The sequence below is a fragment of the Dasypus novemcinctus genome, chromosome 2 (genome assembly GCF_030445035.2).
Source record: "Dasypus novemcinctus isolate mDasNov1 chromosome 2, mDasNov1.1.hap2, whole genome shotgun sequence".
NCBI classification, from domain to species: domain Eukaryota; kingdom Metazoa; phylum Chordata; class Mammalia; order Cingulata; family Dasypodidae; genus Dasypus; species Dasypus novemcinctus.
The window spans coordinates 143808499-143829594 of record NC_080674.1 but is presented as its reverse complement, the minus strand read 5'-3'; the positions used below and the strand labels follow the sequence as shown (position 1 = coordinate 143829594).

Here is a 21096-nt window from a genome sequence, read left to right as displayed (position 1 = left end):
GCAGCACATTCCTTCCACAGGTAGGGAAGAAAGGGGCACAAAGGCTCATCAGTCTCTCTAGGCAAATACAGTCTATGCCTACACAACTTGGATTATTCCACACAGCTGTGACTCTGTCCTAGACCTGGCAAAGGAGAAAGTTGGGAGAAACTTTATTGGTCCCTGGGGCAATGAGGCCACCTTGAGCCTACACAGCTTAGAGCACCAACTACATCCTTGCCTCCTACTGCACAACCAGCAAGGGAGAAAGGGCAAGAAGCCCTAAACTAAAGAGAAAAACTGCACCCAAAATATATACTCTAGTAAGCCAGATGCCAAGACACCAACAAAAAATTACAATCCACACCAAGAAACAGGAAGATAAGGTCTAGTTAAAGGAACAAGATAAGCCTCCAGATGATATAAAGTAGTTGAGACAACTAATCATAGATGTTCAAACAAATCTCCTCAATAAATTCAATGACATGGCTAAAGAGATTAAGGATAGTAAGAAGACACTGGATGAGCAAAAAGAATTTGAAAGCCTACGTAGAAAAATAGCAGATCTTATGGGAATGAAAGGTGCAATAAATGAAATTTTAAAAACGTTGGAGCCATATAATAGCAGATTTGAGGAGGCAGAAGAAAGGACTGGTGAGCTTGAAGAAATGGATTCTGAAAGTGAACATACAAAAGAAGAGATGAAGAAAAGAATGAAAAAATCAAAAAGCAAAAGGCATGCAAACATACGTGTCACAGCTGTCCCAGAAGGAGAAGAGAAGTGAAAAGGGGCCGAAGGAATAGTTGAAGAAATAATGGTAGAAAATTTCCCAATCCTAATGAAGGACATAGATACCCATGTCCAAGAAGTACAACATACCTCCCATCCAAAAATATCCAAACAGACCAACTCTGAGACACATATTAATTAGAATGTCAAATGCAAAAGACAAAGAGAGAAATCTGAGAACCACAAGAGAAAAGCAATGCATAACATATAAGGATACCCAATAAGATTAAGTGCTGATTTCTCACCAAGAACCATGGAGGCAAGAAGACAGTGGTCTGACATATTCAAGATACTACAAGAGAAAAACTTCCAGCCAAGACTCTTATATGCAGTAAGATTGTCTTTCAAAATGAGTGCAAGGGAAGTGGCTGTGGCTCAATCAACTGGGTTCCCATCTACCATATGGGAGCCTCCTAGTGAAGGGAAGCTGGCCCGTGCCTGCAGAGAGCTGGCACAGCAAGATGACGCAACAAAGGGAGACAAGCAGACACAGAAGAACGTGCATCAAATGGATACAGACAGCAGACAGCAAGCAAGCTGCAAGGGGGGTGGGATGGATAGAATAGATAGATTAGATAGGTAGGTGGATTAGATAGATAGATTAGATAGATAGATAGATTAGAAAGACAGATTAGATAGATAGATAGATAGATAGATAAAATAAATACACGAGGGCCAGATAGATAGATTAAATAAATAAATGAGGGCCAGATTAGAATATTCACAGATAAACAGAAACTGAGAGATTTTCTAACCAAGAGACCAGATTTTCAGAAAATGCTAAAGGGTGTGCTAGAGCCTAAAAAGAAAAGACAGGAAAGAAAGGCCTGGAAGAGAGTCTAGAAATGAAGACTGTATCAATAAAAGTAACCAAAAGTGTCAAAAGAATGGGGAAAATAAAATATGACAGATAAAACTCAAATAGGAATAAACATACCCAATGATGTAAAGCACTTGTATTCACAAATCTGTAACTCAACGTTGAAAGAAATAAAAATGGCCTAAATAAATGGAAGAACATTCCATGCTTATGGATTGGAAGACTAAATATCATAAAGACGTCAATGCTACTCAAATTGATATACAGATTCAAGGCAATCCCAATAAAAATTCCACAAGCATTTTTTAAAATTGAAAACATGATTATCAAATTTACTTGAAAGAATAAGGGGTCCTGAATAGCCAGAAACATCTTAAAAAGGAAAAGCAAACTCTCATCTCCACACTTTAAATTATGTTACCTAACTGTAGTGGTAAAAACAGCATGGTACTGGCATAAAGACTGACAAATAGAGCAGTGGAACCAAACTGATGGTTCAGAAACAGACCCTCACATGTTTGGTCTAGTGATTTTTGACTAGCCTGGCAAACTCACACAGCTTGGGCAGAACAGTCCATTCAAAAAATGGTGCTGAAAGAACTGGATATCCACAGCCACAAGAAGGAAAGAGGACCGCTATCTCACACCTTACCAAAAACTAACTCAAAATAGATTAAAAAACCTAAATATAAAAGCAGGAACCATAAAGCTTCTAGAAGAAATTGTAGGAAAACATCTCCAACCCTGGTGGTAGTGGTGGATTCTTAAAGGAGATAAGAGGAAGAATGAGATGGTCTCCTAATGTTTAATGTATGTAGAAGTTTTAATTAACTTTACTGTAAAAGTATGGAACTGTGTAAAGTGGATGGTAACAAACAGGGAGTAACAGCTAGTTTATAAATGTGGATGTGGCTGAAAATGGTAGTCTAGGGATGTAAATGCCCAATGGCAGAATGCTAGAGAATAACCTAGGAACTGAATAGCACAGTAAACCAAGAGGTGGATAAGAACTGTTGCTGATGGTACAGATGCAAGATGTTCTTTGCAAACTAGAGTAAATGTACATCACTGCTGCAGGGTGGTGGGAACGTGGAGAAGCACGGGAAAAATACAACTGGACTGACCTATAGACTATGGTTAGCAATAATAATGAATACGTTTGCATCTATGCCAAAGATGTACTGTGTTGCTAATGGGGCAGTATGGAGAATGTGTGCCAACTGTACATTATGGATATGGTAACAATCAGATGATATTGTTTTACCTGTAACAGGTGTTCCACCACAGTGTGGTGTTTTGAGAGATGGATGTTGTTTGGGAATCCTGCACATGTGCATGATTGTTTTATAAGTTTATAACTTCTCTCATAAAAAATATATTTTAAAAATAATAATAGGGTAGGCTGGGGGAACAATACACCAAATGTAAGATAAGGACTATGACTAGCAGTAAGATTTTGACAATATTCTTTCATAATCTTTAACAAATGTCTCATGACAATGCAAAGTATTGGTGGAAGGTTGATGTACAGGACCCTTGTATAATGTTATGCATGTTTGCTTTGTAAGTCCACAACTTTTACTATACACTTATTGTATGTTCATATATAAATGATATAAAGATAATAATAGGGTGGGTTGGGGGAAAATACTTTGGTTAGTAGTAATATTTTGACAATGCTCTTTAATCATTAGTTTAAAATGTTTAACAACAATACAAGGTATTGGTAGTAGGTTGAGTTATGAGTCCTGTATGATGCTAGGTACGTTTGTTTTATAAGTTCACAACTATTACTACACACTTATTGTTTATGTTTATGTGTGCGTGATATACTTCAATAAATTTTTTTTAAAAATTGATGAGATTATGTTTATACTATTAACTATGGTCCATACTTTCACAGGTCACTCTCTGTGCTGTACTGCTTTATCAGTTGTTGTTTTTTTAAGTTTTTATTCTGATAACATATATAACCTAAAATATTCCACTGTTTAACCATTTCAAATAGACAATTCAGTAGTGTTGATTACATGAACAACTGCTACCATCACAACCATCCATAATCAAAACATTTCCATCACCCCAAACAGAAACTCTGTACCAATTTCCATTCCCATTCCCACCTCTGGTAACCTGTTGAAGAAGATTATGTGCCCCAGAAAAAAAAAACGTTCTTAATCTTAATTCATTCCTGTGGATATGAGCCCATTGTAAATAGAATTCTTTAAAGATTATTTTTACCTAAGTTGTGGCCCAACCTAATGAGGCTGGCCTTAATGCTTTTAATAGAGGAAGACACATGAAAGAGTAGAAGCTGGAAGTCAACTGAATCATAAAGAGAAAGAAGACAATATCAAATGATGGAAAAGCCAGGGAATCCCAAGAATTGCCAGCCCATTAGAATGCTACCAATCCCAGGAGGAAGCAAACCATCTAGCTTCAGAAATCATGAGACAATAAATTCCCATTGTTAAGCCAAACCATTACATAGCATTTCTCATAGCTCTCTCTGAAAAAGGCCTGTATTCTACTTTCTGATACTATGTGTGCCTATTCTAATTATTTTCATAGAAGTGAGATAATATAATACTTATCCTTTTGTGTCTGACTTATTTCACACAACATGATATCTTGAAGGTTAGTCTAAGCTGTAGCATGCATCAGAAACTCATTGTTTTTACAGCTAAGTAATATTTCATTGTGTTGTATCATATTTTGTTTATACATTTTTACATTGTTGGGCAATTGGATTGCTTCCACCCTTTGGCAATTGTGAATAATGCTGCTAGGAACATTGGTGTACAAATATTTGTTTGAGCCTCTACTTTGAATTCCTTGGTTTGCATTAGTCAGCCAAAGGGGTGCTGATGCAAAATACTAGAAACTGGTTTGTTTTTATAAAGGGTATTTATGTGGGGTAGGAACTTACAGATAACAGGCCATAAAGCATAAGTTACTTCCCTCACCAAAGTCTATTTGGAGCAAGATGGCTGCCAACGTCTGTGAGGATTCAGGCTTCCTGAGTTCCTATGTTCCTGGGGCTTGCTTTTCTCTGGGTTCAAGGTTCCTTTCTTCCTGGGGCTGGCTTCTCTTTCCTCTGCATGCTGACTTCCCGGGGCTCCAGCTTAAGTCTTTAGCATTAAACTCCAAATCAAAACTCCAACACCAGGGGGAAACAGACCTGGCCCAATGGATAGGGCGTCTGCCTACCACAGAGGAGGTTCGTGGTTCAAACCCCGGGCCTCCTTGACCCGTGTGGAGCTGGCCCACGCGTAGTGCTGATGCGCGCAAAGAATGACCTGCCATGCAGGGGTGTCCCCCGCTTAGGGGAACCCCAAGCACAGGGAGTGCACCCCGTAAGGAGAGCCGCCCAGCAGGAAAGAAAGTGCAGCCACCCAAGAATGGCACCACACACAGAGAGAGATGAAACAACCAGATGACACAACAAAAAGAAACACAGATTCCCAGTGCTGCTGATAAGGATAGAAGCGGTCACAGAAGAACACACAGTGAATGGACACAGAGAGCAGACAACTGGGGGGGGAAGGGGAGAGAAATAAATGAAAAATAAATCTTTAAAAAAACACAAAACTCTAGCATCAGAAACCCTCAACTCTGTTCTTCGCCATGCCTTTTATCTGTGAGTCCCCACCCACTAAGGGGTGGGGACTCACTAAGGGGTGGGGACTCAACACCCTAATTATAACTCAATCATGTGCAGGTACAGATCAGATTACAAGCGTAATCCAATATTTCTTTTCGGAATTCATCAATTATATCAAACTGCCAGATGGGTTTATACCTAGAATGGGATTGCCAGTTCATATGCTAATTCTATGCTCTACTTTCTGAGATTATGTCTGTCCTTGTGCCAGTACCATACCGTTTTGATTACTATAGCTTTGTTGTAAATTTGACAATCTGGAAGCAAGAGTTCTCCAACTCTGTTCTTTTCTAAGGTGGTTTTGGCTACTGGAAAACCCTTGCCCTTCCATACAAATTTGATGACTGGCTTTTCCACTTCTGCAAAGAAGACTGTTGGAACTTTTATTCAGTTGCACTGAATCTGTAAATCACTTTGGGTAAGATTAGCATCTTAACAATAGTTAGTCTCCCAATCCATACACAGACAATTTCCTTCATTTATTTAGGTCTTCTTGAAATTCTTTCAGCAATGTTTTATAGTTTTCCATATATAAGTACTTTACACCCTTTGTTAAACTTATTTCTAAATATCTGACTTTTAGTGACTATTGTAAATGAATTATTTGTGATTTCCTTTTCAGATATTTATTGCTAATGTATAGAAACACTACTAATTTCTGCATGTTATCTTGTAACTCATCATTTTGCTGAATTCATTAGCTCCAGTAGCTTTCTTTCAGACTGCTTAAGATTTTCCATATATAAGATCATGTTATCTGCAAACAGGAAGTTTTATTTCTTCCTTTCTGTGATGGTTAGACTAATGCATCAAGTAGGCCAGGTACTGTAATGCAAGGGTATTTCCTAGGCTTGAATCATCATTGAGTTGACGGCATCTATGTCTGATTACATCTACAATCAACTAAGGAGACTACCTTCAGTAATGAGCGACATCTCATCCAATCAGTCAAAAACCTTAAAGGAGAAGTGATTCTAGCATTCAAGGAGAGAATTCCCATCTCTTCTCCAGACAGAGAGCATCTCCTGGGGAACTCATCAAAGACCTTCATCAGAGTTCCTAGCTTATAGTCTGCCCCAGAATTTGGACTCATACATCCCCAATCACATGAGATAATTTTATAAAATCTCATACTATTTACAGACATCTGTCAGTTCTGTTTCCCTAGAGAACCCTGACTAATAGACTTTCCATACTGCTCTGACTAGAACTTTCATTATAATGTTGAATGACAGGGCTAACAGTGGGCATCCTTATCTTGTTCCTGACCTTAGAGGCAAAGCTTCTGGCATTTCACATATACGTAATATGTTAGCTGTAGCAGGTTTTTCATATATTTCCTTTATCATGTTGAGGAAGCTGTCCTCCATTTCTAGTTGTCTGAGTGTTTTTATCAAGAAGGGGTACTAGGCTTTGTCATGTGCCTCTTCAGTGTCAACTGAGTTTTTTCTTTCTTTCTTTCTTTCTTTCTACAATGTGGTATATTACAGCAATTGATCTTCTTAGGTGGAAACACCCTTTTACTCCTGAGATAAAGCCCACTTGATTCTAGTTTAAAATTCTCTTCATGTATTCTTAGATTCATTTTGTAGATTTTTTTTGAGGATTTTTTATCTATATTCATAATGGACATAGGTCTGAAATTTTCTTTTCTTGTGATATCTTCATTTAGCATTGGTATTAAGGTGATGCTGGTCTCACATTCCTTCTTTTCAATTGAATGGTGTTAATTTTCTTTGGCTGTTTGGGAAAATTCAGTAGTGAAGCCATCTGCCTCAGCTTTTCTCTGATGGGAGGTTTGTGACAGTTTTTAAAAGACTGAAATTATGTATCTTCTCTGACCCACAATGAAACAAAGCTAGAAATAAGTGACAAGCAATGTATTATTTAATTTCTACAATTTGTGAATTTTCCAGTTCTCCATGTTACTGACTTCTAGCTTCTTTTGTGACCTAACATATGATCTATCCCAGAGAATGATTTATGTGACTAGAGAAAAATGTGTATCCTATGGGTGAAGTATTCTATATATGTCTGTTAGGTCTAATTGGTACATAGTATTGTTCAAGTCTTCTATTTCCCTTATTGATCTTCTATTTCTTAAAAGTGATGTATGGGGAAGTGGATATGACTCAAGTAATTGGGCTCCCCTGTACCATACAGGAGGCCCCGGGTTCGATTCCCTGGGCCTCCGATGAGGCAAACTGGCCCGCACCGTGGAGAGCTCATGGTCTGCACTGCAGAGAGCTGAGCTGGCGCAGCAAGATGATGCAACAAAGGCAGATGCAGAGGAGAGACACTGGGAGACACAGCAGACCAGGGAGCTGAGGTGGCTTAAGTGAATGGGTACCTCTCTCCCACGTTGGAGGTCCTAGGATTGGGTCTCAGTGCCTCCTAAAGAGAAACCGAGAAGAGGAGACAACCAGACACAGAAAAACATGCAGCAAATGGACACAGAAAGCAGAAAACGAGGAGAGGCGACAAGGGAAGAGTGAATAAATAAAAAATAAATCTTTAAAAAAAAAAAAAGTGATGTATGGAGGACAATCAGCAAGATGTTGGCAGAGTAAGGAGTTCCTAGAGTCAGCTTGTGCTATAGGGAAGTTAGTGATCACCCAGAGCTATCTAACGCACCTGTTTGGGGGTTCCAGGAGACCAAGACCATCCTTCAGCATCTTTAAAAGAATGGAAGGAGAAAACTGCCCATCTGCAGAGAAGATTCTAAGGAGAGCATTCCACACTGTGGAGGCCAGTGCCCATCCTCCACTAGCTGTACAAGCCATCTCAGGAGCTATTCCATGGCTGGAATTAGAAACTCCACTTTCCAAAAGTGGGGAAGAGACAGTTGGGCACCACCTTCAGCTACTGATTAGTAAATTCAGCAGGTTTAAGTACAATCCTAAGAATAGCCGAAGTTTGAACCTGCCCAAGTCAGAAAGAAGCCAGTAGCCATCATCTTAACTCCGCTCCTGGTAGGAGGGGAAGCAAGGCAGACTGAAAATCACAGTGCTGATAGGGATCGACTTCTTTCCATCTACATCAGACTGAAGCTCTAGCATAAGCCCCAGTCCCAGCTCTGGCAGGGAGGAAGCTGGGGGAACCTGAGCGAGCCCCTCAGGGAAACCATGAGCCACATTGCTGAGGCGGAGGCCGGTGATCATCCGACTTTGGCAGCACAAGCCACCCCAGGAGCTATTCTGTGGTTGGAATTGGAAGCTCCATTTCCCAAAAACATGGGAGGAAGAGAAAGTTGGCCACTGATTTCAGCTACTGATTAGTAAATTCGGCTGGCTAAAGCATAACTCTAAGAACAGCTAAAGTTTGAACCTGTCCAAGTCGGAAAGAGGCCAGTAGCCACCATTTTGACTCTGCCTCCAACATGAGGGGAACCCAGGCTGATGGAAAAAAAAAATGATGGTAGAGACTGGTTTCTTTCAGTCAGATCACCCTGCAGCCCTGGCCTAGGCCTCAGCCCTACCTCCGGAAAAGCTGGCAGGCCCTGCACCAGCCTCTCCAGTAACTGCAGCTGACTGGCACAGACTGAATAATGAGAAGTCTATCGGGCAATTGCAGTCATCTTGGACCCACACAGCAGAGAATGCTACTTATACCTGCAGCTCCATCCCCACCACAGGCAGAGGAGAAAGAGGTGTGAAGCTTCATCAGTCACTCTGGACAACTACAGTCTAAGCCTGCACGACTTGGATTATTGCACATGCTGTAGCTCTGTCCCTACCCCTGGCAAAGGAGAAAGTTGGAAGAAGCTTCAGAGGTCCCTGGGGGAAGGAGGGGCCTACGAACCTCCACAGCTTACAGCACCAACTACATCCTTGGCTCCTACTACACGACAAGCAAGGGAGAAAAGGCAAGAACGCCCTAAACTAAAGAGAGAAACTGGGAAACGGACTTGGCCCAGTGGCTGGGGCGTCCATCTGCCGCATGGGAGGTCCGCGGTTCAGACCCCGGGCCTCCTTGACCCGTGTGGAGCTGGCCCATGCGCGGTGCTGATGTGTGCAGGGAGTGCCCTGCCACGCAGGGGTGTCCGCCGCATGGGGGAGCGCGCCCATAGGGAGAGCCGCCCGGTGCGAAGGAGGGTGCAGCCTGCCCGGGAATGGCGCTGCCCACACTTCCCCTGCCGCTAACGACAGCAGGGGCGGACAAAGAAACAAGACGCAGCAGATAAACACAGAGAACAGACAACCGGGGGAGGGGAGGAATTAAATAAATAAATAAGTCTTTAAAAAAAATAAAAATAAAAAAAAAATAAAGAGAGAAACTGCACCCAGAATAAATACTCTAGTAAGTCCGATGCCAAGACACCAACAAAAAAGTACAATCCACACCAAGAAACAGGAAGATGTGACCCAGTTAAAGGAACAAGATCAGTCTCTGGATGACATAAAGGAGTTGAGACAACTAATCATAGATGTTCAGACAAATCTCATTAATAAATTCAATGAGATGACTAAAGAGATTAAGTATATTAAGAAAACATTGGATGAGCACAAAGAAGAATCTGAAAACATACATAGAAAACTAGCAGATCTTATGGGAATAAAAGGTACAGTAAATGAAGTTAAAAATACACTGGAATCATATAATAGCAGATTTGAGGAAGCAGAAGAAAGGATTGGTGAGCTTGAAGAAATGGCCTCTGAAAGCAAACATACAAAAGAACAGATGAAGAATGGAAAAAAATGAACAAGTCTCGGGGAACTAAACAACATCAAGAAACATGCAAACATACATGTCGTGTTGTGGGTGTTCCAGAGAGAAGAGAAGGGAAAAGGGAAGTGTCATGGGTGTTCCAGAGAGAAGAGAAGGGAAAAGGGAAAGAAGGAATACTTGAAGAAATAATGGTAGAACATTTTCCAACCCTACTGAAGAACATAGATACCCATGTCCAAGAAGTACAACACACTCCCATCCTAAGAAATCTGAACAGACCAAGTCCGAGACACATACTAATTAGAATGCCAAATGCCAAAGACAAAGAGAGTATTCTGAGAGCAGCAAGAGAAAAGCAATTCATAATATATAAGGAATACCCAATAAGATTAAGTGCCGGTGTCTGAACAGGAACCATGGAGGCAAGACAACAGAGGTAGGATATATTTAAGATACTGCAAGACAAAAACTTCCAGTGAAGAATCTTGTATCTGGCAAGACTGTCTTTCAAAAATGAGGGTGAGTTTAGAATATTCACAGATAAATAGAAACTGAGAGAGTTCGTAACCAAGAGACAAGTTTTGCAGGAAATACTAAAGGGTGTGCTAAAGCCTGAAATAAAAGACAGGAGAGAGGCTGGAAGAGAGTCTAGAAATGAAGATTATATCAACATAAGTAAATGAAAGTATCAAAAGAGTGGTGAAAATAAAATATGACAGATAAAACCCAAATATTCAGGAATAAACTTAACCAACGACATAAAGCACTTGGATTCAGGAAACTACAACTCATTGTTAAAAGAAATTTTAAAAGTCATAAATAATTGAAAAAACATTCCATGTTCATAGACTGTAAAACTAAGTATTGTTAAGATGTCAATTCTACCCAAACTGATATATAGATTCAATACAATCCCAATAAAAATTATACAAGCATTTTTTAAATAAATGGAAAACATAATTATCAAATTTATTTGGAAGGGTAAGGGATCCTGAATAGTCAGAAACATGTTAAAAAGGGAAAGTGAAGTTGGAGGACTTTCATTTCTGGACTTTAAATCATATTACCTAGCTACAATGGTAAAACAACATGGTACTGGCATAAAGACAGACACATAGACCAATGGAACGGAACTGATGGTTCAGAAACAGACCCTCACATGTATGGTCAAGTGATTTTTGACTAGCCTGTCAAACCCACACTCCTTGGGCAGAACAGTCCATTCAACAAATGGTGCTGAAAGAACTGGATAGCCATAGCCACAAGAAGGAAAGAGGACCGCTATCTCACACCTTATACAAAAATTAACTCAAAATAGATGAAAAACCTAAATATAAAAGCAAGAACCATAAGGCTTCTAGAAGAAAATGTAGGAAAGTATCTTCAAGACCTGGTGGTAGGTAGTGGATTCTCAAAGGCGTTAAGAGGAAGACTGAGATGGACTATTGATGTTTAATGTATATAGAAGTTTTAGTTAGTTTTACTGTAAAAGTATGGAAATGTACAGAGTTGATGGTACCACACTATATTAACAGCTGCTTTATAAATGCGGATGTGTCTGAAAATGGTAGGTTAGTGATAAAAATGCCAATTAACAGCAAGCTAGAGAATAATCTAGGGACTGAATAGCACAGTTAACCCAGTGGTGGATGACAATTGTGGTTGATGGTACAAATGCAAGACATTCTTTGTGAGCTAGAGCAAATGTACATCACTATTGCAGGGTGGTGGAAATGTGGAGAAGCATGGGAAAAATACAACTGAAGTGGCCTATGGACTGCGGTTAATAGTAATAATGTAATATTCATACATCTTTACCAAAGATGTACTGTGCTGATAATGAGGGAGTATGGAAAAGTGTGTCAAATGTACACTACTGACCTGGTAGTAATGGGTAATACTATATCATAATCTGTAACATATGTTCCTCCATGGTGTGGTGTGTTGATAGAGAGGTGTTGTTTGAGAATACTGCACATGTGCATGACTGTTTTGCTATAAACATATATTTTTAAGATAATTGGGGGAGTTGGGGGGGAAAATACACCAAATGTAAGATAAGGACTATGACTAGTAATAAGATTTTGACAATATTCTTTCATAATTTGTAACAAACGTCTCACAACAATGCAAAGTGTTGGTGGTGGGCTGATGTATGGGACCTCTATATGACATTATTTATGCATGTTTGCTTTATAAGTTTACAACTTTTACTATTCGCATATTGTTTATGTATGTTCATGTATAAATGATACAAAAATAGTAATAGAGTGGGTTGAGGGAAAATACTTTGGTGAGTAGTAATATTTTGATGATGCTCTTTAATCCTAAATTTAAAATGTTTAACAACAATGCGAGGTATTGGTGGTAGAGTGAGGTATGAGAGCCCTGTATGATGTTATGTATGTTTATGTATGAATGATATACTTCAATAAATTTTTTAAAAAATTGATTTTGGAAGGCTCCTATTATTAATGTGGTACTATTCTCTATTTCTCCTATCAAACCTGTCAATATCTGCTCTTAGGTGGATATTTAAAATTATGACTTCTTGTTTATCAATACATATTTTACCTGATATTAGTATAGTTATTCCAGTTCTCTTTTGGGTATTTATTAGCATGGGTTATTTTTTCATCCTTTCATTTCCAACCTACTTGTGACTTTGAATTTAAAGGTAGCCTCTTGTTAAAAGCACATGGTTGGTCATGCTTTATTAGCCATTCTGTCAAATCTCTGTCTTTTGTCTGGAGTTTAATCCATTTGCATTTAATATTACTGCTAATAATGCAGGATTTTCTTCTGCCTTTTTGAATTGAGTTTTTTTTAAGTCTTGAAACTTTTGTCCTTCAATTCTTCTACTCTCGTCTATTTTTATATTTAAATTACCTTTTGCAGTGAAACAATCTGTGTCCCTTCTCAATTCTTGGTGTGTTTTTTAGCTTTTGTGTGTGTGTGTGAGGTGTTTATGGGGCTTAAATTTAACATCCTAAATCTTTAACAATCTCAAATGATTTGATACCAATGTAACTTCAGTAGCATACACAAACTATGTGTCCTCCCACCTTTGGGTTGTTCTTGTTGAAAATTATATCCATATACATTGTGTATCTGAAATCATGGATTTATCAATACATTTTATACATTAACAGATATTATAAAGTATAGTTACATACTAAAAATTATACTAGTACTGCCATTTATAATTAGCCATCTAGTTTCCTTTACCAAAGATTTTTACTACTTCAAGCCATTTCGATCTACTGTCTAATGTCCTTTCCTTTCAAATTGAAGAACTTCCTTTACATTGCTTGTGGCAGATCTGATGGTGACAAACTCCCTTAGTTTTTGCTTATCTGGAAATATATTAATCTCTCCTTCATTGCTGAAAGACTTTTATCCAATAGAAAAATTCTCGGTTGGCAACTATTTTCTTTCAGCGCTTTAAATATGCTGTACTACTGACTTCTTAACTCCATGGTTTCTAATAAGAAACTGGCACAATCTTTTTAGGCTCCCTTATACATAATATTGCTTCTCTCTTACACCTCTCAGGATTCTCTCCTGTTTGGCATTCAACAGTTTGAATATAATCTACCTGTGTGTGGATCTCTTTGAATTTATCATGTTTGGTGTTCACTGTGCTTCTAAGATTTCTTTTTTTTTTTAAAAGATTTATTTTTTATTTATTTCACTCCCCTTCCCCCCCCCCACCCCCAGTTGTCTGCTCTGTGTCCATTCGCTGTGTTTTCTTCTGTGACCACTTCTATCCTTATCAGCAGCACCGGCAATCTGTGTCTTTTTGTTGCGTCATCTGGTTGTGTCAGCTCTCCGTGTGTGCGGCACCATTCTTGGGCAGGCTGCACTTTCTTTCGTGCTGGGTGGCTCTCCTAATGGGGCGCACTCCTTGCACGTGGAGCTCCCCTATGCAGGGGACACCAATACGTGGCACAGCACTCCTTGTGTGCATCAGAACTGTGCATGGGCCAGCTCCACATGGGTGAAGGAGGCCCAGGGTTTGAATCGCAGACCTCCCATGTGGTAGGCAGACGCCCTATCCGTTGGGCCAAGTCTGCTTCCCTGCTTCCAAGATTTCTATGCTCTTGCCTTTTGCTCTATTTGGGAAATCTTCTGCCATTATTTCTTTGAATATTCATTCAGCCCTTTTCCCACTTTCTTCTCCCCCTGGAATTCCCATGATGTGTGTATCATTTTGTTCAATGGCATCACACAGGAATATTAGGTTCTGTCACAATGTTTTTCTTTCTGCTCCTCAGCCAGCATAATATCAATGGTCTTATCTTAAGGTTCACTGGTTCTTTTCTCTGCCAGCTCCGAACTGCTACTGAAACCCTCTAGTGATTTTTTATTCCTTTTACTCTGGTCTTCAGCTTAGTTTGGTTCCTTTTCATAATTTCCATCTATCTATTGTTATTCTGTGTTTATCTATCATTTTTCTGATTTCCTTTAGTTCATGGTCTACACTTTTCCTTTAGTTCTCTGAATATATTCAAGACAATCTTTTTAAAGTACTTGTCTGGTATATTCAAAATCTGGTCTGCTTTGATAGTTTCTGATATTATATCTTGTTCTTTTGATGGCCCATCATTTCTTGTTTCTTTGTTTTGTAATCTTTTATTTCACACTACATTTAGTATTTTAATGTGTTAACTCTGGAATTTATTTCCTGTATGGTCTGTTCCTTAAGTTTCTATTCAGCTGGTGAAGACAAGAGATCTCCTTGAATGCCAGCAGTTTTTTAAAAAAGCAATTAAATGCAAAAAAAATCTTTCAGAGTCTTTTCAAATTGACTCTGTGCTGGCTGGTGCTCTCCTTCAGTGCTTAGCCCTCCTACCAAAGATCCTGAATCTCAATGCAAGGTGAAAGCACAGGGTCTCTCTGGTCTTTTCTGAACAGACATCTTGTCATGGGCATATGCTTGTGTACAGAGTCATTCTACCATTCACAAATATCCGAATGATCCCTCTTCTCCCTCTGAAATAGTCTTTTCCAATCACAGGTGCTCTATTGTACATTTTAAAGCCAATAATCCTTTGCCCCATTTGATAGAATTTTGATTATGTTTCTACAATTTTTTTAAATAAAATTTTACTGAAGTAGATCATTCACATATGAACAGACACAAACAAGTATATAGTAAAAACTATGAATCTACAAAACAAACATGTACACAACCACACAAGTCCCCCATACATCTCCCCACCACCAACACCCTGCATTGTTGTGAAACATTTGCCACAACCTATGAAAAAGCAAAATCAAAATGTTAATTATTGTCTATACCTTACATTTGGTGTAGTTTTCCCCAACCCACCCTTTTATTAACACCCAATATTAGTATTATATATTTGTTGTCATTCAGGAAAACATGTTCTCATATTTGTACTGTTCACAGGTCAATCACCCACCAATGGGTTTCCTGTGTGATACAGTCCCATGCTTTGTACAATCCATTCAAAGTGTAGGCTCAGCATCTCTCATTTTCATCAGAGTTCTGCTGTCATAAACTTAATCAACTTTAGAACACCTTCATTACTCCAAAAGGAAAAATCCCATATCCCCTTCCTTATACCCTCCCTATTGATAAGCCTCAGTATTGAAATAATATCTTCCTGCCATTGCAGCAAAATATTTACTGTTAATTATCACGAATAAGTTACATGAGTTTAATTTTCCCATGTATCACCATATTCTTAGTACTTTGTAAAAGAAGAACATTCTTATATTTATGCTATTAACCACAATCTTCATCCACCACCAAAATCATTATGTTACACATTCCCTAGATTATATTCTGTGTGCTATCAATTGATATTTACAGTCATTATTTTCGGTCATTAATTTCTCAAATACTCTTCCTGCCTCTTTTCCATTCTTCTGGCACACTGATAAGAAGTACGTTTGTACGTTTCATTGTCATTTCCAGAGACCCTAGTCCATTTTTTCTATTCTTTTCTCTAGTCTTTTCAAGTTCAGATGTTCTGTCCTCGATATGACTAATTCTGTCTTCAAAACTTCCAGAAGATTGGAAAGACACGGAACTCTCTCCCAGAAAAACAGCTACAGGACAGGCAAAAATGGCCTAGAAAAAAAGTTCTAGGGTTTAGGACACCAGGGGAAGGCTGGACACCACCCAGAAAAGATAGGGGCACAGGAAAAGAACTTTGATGTTATGACCGAGTAAAAGAAGCTGCAGATGCAGTCCTTTGCACCCATCCCCCACCATATGAGCAGAGAGCTTTGAATTCTCCAGCCTTGGTCCAGTGGCTACAGACAGAAGAGGACTGCAGGGATCCACCTCCCCAGGAAAGGGGAGAGAAAGGGACACAACCTAAGGCTGACTCAGCTTTTGGCCCATAAATTTGGTCGGCTGTGTCCCACAAGCAATAACAGGCCAGGAGGGGCCACATCATTGTTTATCCTGGGAGCAGGCAGGGGACTAAAGAGATCCAACCCTCTCAATCACCCTCCCTTCTGACTGGGACTGGTGGTTGAGGACGCAGAGGAGAGTGGAATTATTTCCTACCTTGGAAAAGAGAGGGGGCTGCCAGCAAAGGTCGGAGAACAACCTCTAAGAAAGTTTGAACTGCAAGGCTCTTAGCATCCAGGCAGTATCCTCTATTTCAATGATCCAGTCCATGCTGCAGCAAACTCACTCTGACCAGGCTTTGAACTGAGAGGCCTTTTGAAGAGCACCATCTGCTGGCCAACCAAGGAAGTACATGTGAGGAAACTAAAAGTAAATAAATGAGAAGCTTTTCTTGGCGTTTACAGCCCCCCTCCCCAAGACCCTTGGAAGAAAGTCTGAAATCCCTTACTGGGCCCAGGGCCCAGATTTAAGCAACTAACAGGAACAATCCTAAAGACCTAGAATAGGTTGAACCAAGAATTAAAGAACAGCAATAACACACAGGCTCCCACCACTAGATACCTATGAAAAAAACAGAAATTGAGTATCAGAGTAAACTCGCCATCATAATCAGATGCCTAGATATCAGCAAAAAATTACAAGCCACATTAAGAAAATGGAAGAAATGGTCCACGCAAAGGAATATATCAAAGCCCCAGATAAGACACAATTTGAGATAACTAATCAATGAGGTTCATACAAATCTCCAAAATCAAATTAATGAGTTGAAAGACAATATGGCTAAAGAGGTAAAGGACACTAAGAAGACACTGAGCAAGCACAAAGAAGAATTTGAAAATCTGAATAGAAAAATAACAGGGCTCTCGGGAATGAAAGACAAGATAGGTGACATCAAAAACACATTAGAGGGAGGTGGGTGTGGCTCAAGTGATTGGGTTCCCTCCTACTACGTGGGAGGTTGCTGGTTTGGATCCCGGTGCTTCCTAAAGGAGACAGAGTGCTGGCACAATGGGAAGATGTGGCAAGCTGACACAACTAGAGATGCAGGAAGAAGAAACATGGTGGGAAATGCAACAAAAGCAGGAAGCAAAGATTCCTGGTGGCTCCTAAAGAATAGAGCAAGCTGGGCAAATGTGGCAAGCTGACACAACAAGATAACGAGACAGGAGACATGGGGAGTGGGGGTAGAATGACAAACACAACAAAGTAGGGAATGGAGGTGGCTCAAGTGATTAGGCACCTCCCTCCCACCATCAGAAGCCCCAGGTTCAGCTCCCAGTGCCTCCTAGAGAAACAAGGAAGATGAACAGACACAAAAGTGAGGAACAACAAGGGAGTAGGGAGAAATAAATAAATATTTTTTGAAAATTAAAAAAAAAAAAACATTAGAAGCATACAATAGCAGGTTCAGAATGACAGAAGAAGTGATACATAAGACAAAACAGCTGAAATTCAAGAGAAAAGAGTGGGGAAAAATTGAGCAGGGACTCGGGGAGTTGCATGATAACATGAAGTGAAACAACATACATATCATGGTAGTTACAGAAGGAGAAGAGATGGGAAAAGGGGCAGAAAGACTATTTGAAGAAATAATGGCTGAAAATTTCCTAACTCTCATGAAAGAAATGAATTTACATGTCCAAGAAGTAGGGCATATCCCAATCAAAATAAATGCAAGACACTTACCACTCAGAATGTCAAATGAAAATTCTGAGAGCTGCAAGGGAGAAGCAAACCATCACACACAAGGGATGTCCAGTAAGACTCAGGGCAGATTTGTCATCAGAAACCATGGAGGCAAGAATACTTATGATATATTAAGGATACTCAAAGTATACTCAGAGAAAAATTGACAGCTGAGAATTCTTTATTCAGCAAAATTATCCTTCAAATATGAAGGTGAGTTTAAAATATTCGCAAATAAACAGAAATTAAGAGAGTTTGTAAAAAAGACTCCACCTTTACAGGAAGTATTAAAGGGAGTCTTAGATCCCAAAAGGAAAAGACAGGAGAGATATGCCTGGAGGAGTGTAGGAGGTAAGAATAGCAGAAAAGATAACTAGTTCTGTTTTGAACAATTCCAATATGCTGCTATATGCCTCTAGTGTATTTTTAATCTCATCCATTGTATCTTTCATTCCCATAACCTCTGTTACTTTTCTTTGCAGGCTTTCAAATTGTTCTTTATGCGCACCCAGTGTCTTCTTAAGATGCTTTATCTTTTTAGTCACATTTTCCTTCAACTCTTTAAAATTGATTTACGAAATTTATGTGATTGTCAGTAATTAGTTTTCTTTTTTTTTTTTTTTTAAAGATTTATTTATTTTATTTAATTCCCCCCCCTCCCCTGGTTGTCTGTTCTTGGCATCCATCCGCTGCGTCTTGTTTCCTTGTCCGCCTCTGTTGTCATCAGCGGCACGGGAAGTGTGGGCGGCGCCATTCCTGGGCAGGCTGCACCCTCCTCCACGCTGGGCGGCTCTCCTCACGGGCGCACTCCTTGCACGTGGGGCTCCCCCACGCGGGGGACACCCCTGCGTGGCACGGCACTCCCTGCGCGCATCAGCACTGCGCATGGCCAGCTCCACACGGGTCAAGGAGGCCCGGGGCCCGAACCGCGGACCTCCCATATGGTAGACGGACGCCCTAACCACTGGGCCAAAGTCCATTTCCCAGTAATTAGTTTTCTTAAAACCTATATCTCATCAAGATATTGGTTTTGTTCCTTTGGCTGGGCCATCTTTTCCTGTTTCCCAGTATGGCCTGTAATTTTTTGCTGATGTCTAGGCATCTAAACATGTTGGTGAATTTACTCTGACAGTTAATTTCTCTCTCTTGTCTAGTGATGTTTTGTTTTTTTCTGTTTTCAGAGCTCTTCTTTGATTTTTGGTTCAACTTACTGTGCATTTTTAAAATTGTTCAGATTAAGTTATCAAAATCAGGCCAGAGGATCACTAATAGGGCAAAGATTTTCTCTCAGGGGTTTGGGCCAAGAGAGACCAAAAAGAATTTTCTCTCTTTGCAGATTCCTGGCAGGCCAGCAGATGTTGCTCTTCAGTGAACCTTTACACAGAAGTGCTTCTTTCAATTTCTGTTTGCTCATGCTTCTGATATGGCCAGAGCCGAAATTCAAAGCAGGTTCTGCTGGCCAAATTTACTAAGAGAAACCACTCTCTGCCCTCCACTGCCACATCCTCCCTCTTCCCAGGGAGAGAGATGTCTGTTATTCTCTCAGTCAGCTGCATTGGGCCACAGGTTTTATCCAGGCTGTGCACCTTGAGGGTAGGGGACGGATGTCATTCCCAGCCACCACAGGGGTTTAGTAATTCAGGGTTGTCATTTTGGTTTTTTTTGTCTCTCTGTCCCTCACCCTCTTAGGTACTGCACAGCACCATCCTGGTCTGCTGACCCCAAAGACAATCTTTCCCTTTCTCCATTCTTTTTGTGAAAGAGTTAAGCCCTGCCTGCCTATTCCGATGCCAATTTCAGGGAAGTCTCCTCTTCCGATTGTTTCTTACACTGATTTCACTGTCTGCAAGTGGTTCTGTGTGCAGGGCAAGGTATGTAATGGTGAGCCAGAGCTGAGTATCCCGATTCAGTCCTTCAAGGTTCCTACCAGACAGACTGGCACAGATTTACGTGGATACCAGGACATGCTTCAGGGTTACTCTGTTCCCCACAGAATGGGACCTGGGAACTGCACAGAGAGCTCAGGCTGTATCCACACCAAGACACCAAGTTTTTGCTAGTTATTCAAAGATTCCTTGGGGGAATGAAATCTTAAGAGTGATTAATGCCACCATCTTGGTCATCTGACAGTCTGTTATTTTTTAAAGGTGACTTATTTACTTCCTAGAAAACCTTTAAAAAAATCAATCAGCCCCAGGGACTTAAACTGTCAAATTATTTTCTTTTGCAATAAACTTTCATAAGAAGCTATTTCAAAACAATAAGTATATATAAAGGATAAAGCTTTATCTCAATATCATAATCAGGATAAATCATAAAATCAGGATAATCATAAAGCAGAAGATAAATTCTGCTTTCTCCTTTGCTCTTACTGAAGCCATACACCCACCTTTTAGAATACTAAGTGTCAAATTGAGCTTTTCCTAAAAAGTCAGGTCTTGTTATGATAATACATAGTGGGCTAACCAAGAAATTAAAATAAAACACACAAAGAACAATGCCTAGGGCATCTCTCAGGGAATTTCTATTTCTAGCTTAAAAGCCAGCAATAACCCCAACATCTACAATCCCATTAGAAAACACATAGGACAATATGTGAGTTCATTTTCATCAATACTGCGGTAGGACAATATAATTAAATCTAAGTGATCACTTTCAAACTTAGGTTTCTTTGAGGGAACCATAAATAAAACAGAAAGGAAGAAGAAGAGCAATTATACCAAGATACAGGCATACCTCATTTTACTGAGCTTCACTTTATTTCATTTTACAGATAATGCATTTCTTACTTTGTATCTCTTGTCACATTTTGCTAATTCTTAGAATATTTCAAAACTTTTTCATTATTATTATATCTGTTATGGTGATCTGTGATCTATGATCTTTGATGTTACTTATGTAATTGTTTTGGGATACCAGGAACCATGCACACAGAAAATGGCAAACCTAATTGATAAAAGTTGTCTGTGCTCTGACTGCTCCGCCGACTGGCCATTCTTCCATCTCTCTCCCTCTCTTTGGGCTTCCCTATTCCCTGATACGCAACAATATTGAAATTAAACCAATTAATTACCTTACAGGTGTTCAAGTGAAGGGTC

General features: G+C 39.7%; 1 protein-coding gene across 4 annotated transcripts in view; it reads right to left on the bottom strand.

Annotated features, from left to right (window-relative positions):
- The window catches only part of SMAD5 (SMAD family member 5), a 93555-nt gene that overhangs the window by 56795 nt on the left and 15664 nt on the right, over nt 1-21096 (bottom strand). Inside the window, exon 2 of one of the 4 annotated variants that reach the window (XM_058279104.1) lies at nt 16469-16641. The exons of 2 other annotated variants lie outside the window; for them this stretch is intronic. The gene's annotated coding sequence lies outside the window, so the exon portion shown is untranslated. Of the gene's footprint in view, nt 1-16468; nt 16645-21096 lie in introns of all 4 variants that reach the window. One more of the 4 variants, XM_058279101.2, reaches the window with a different exon arrangement.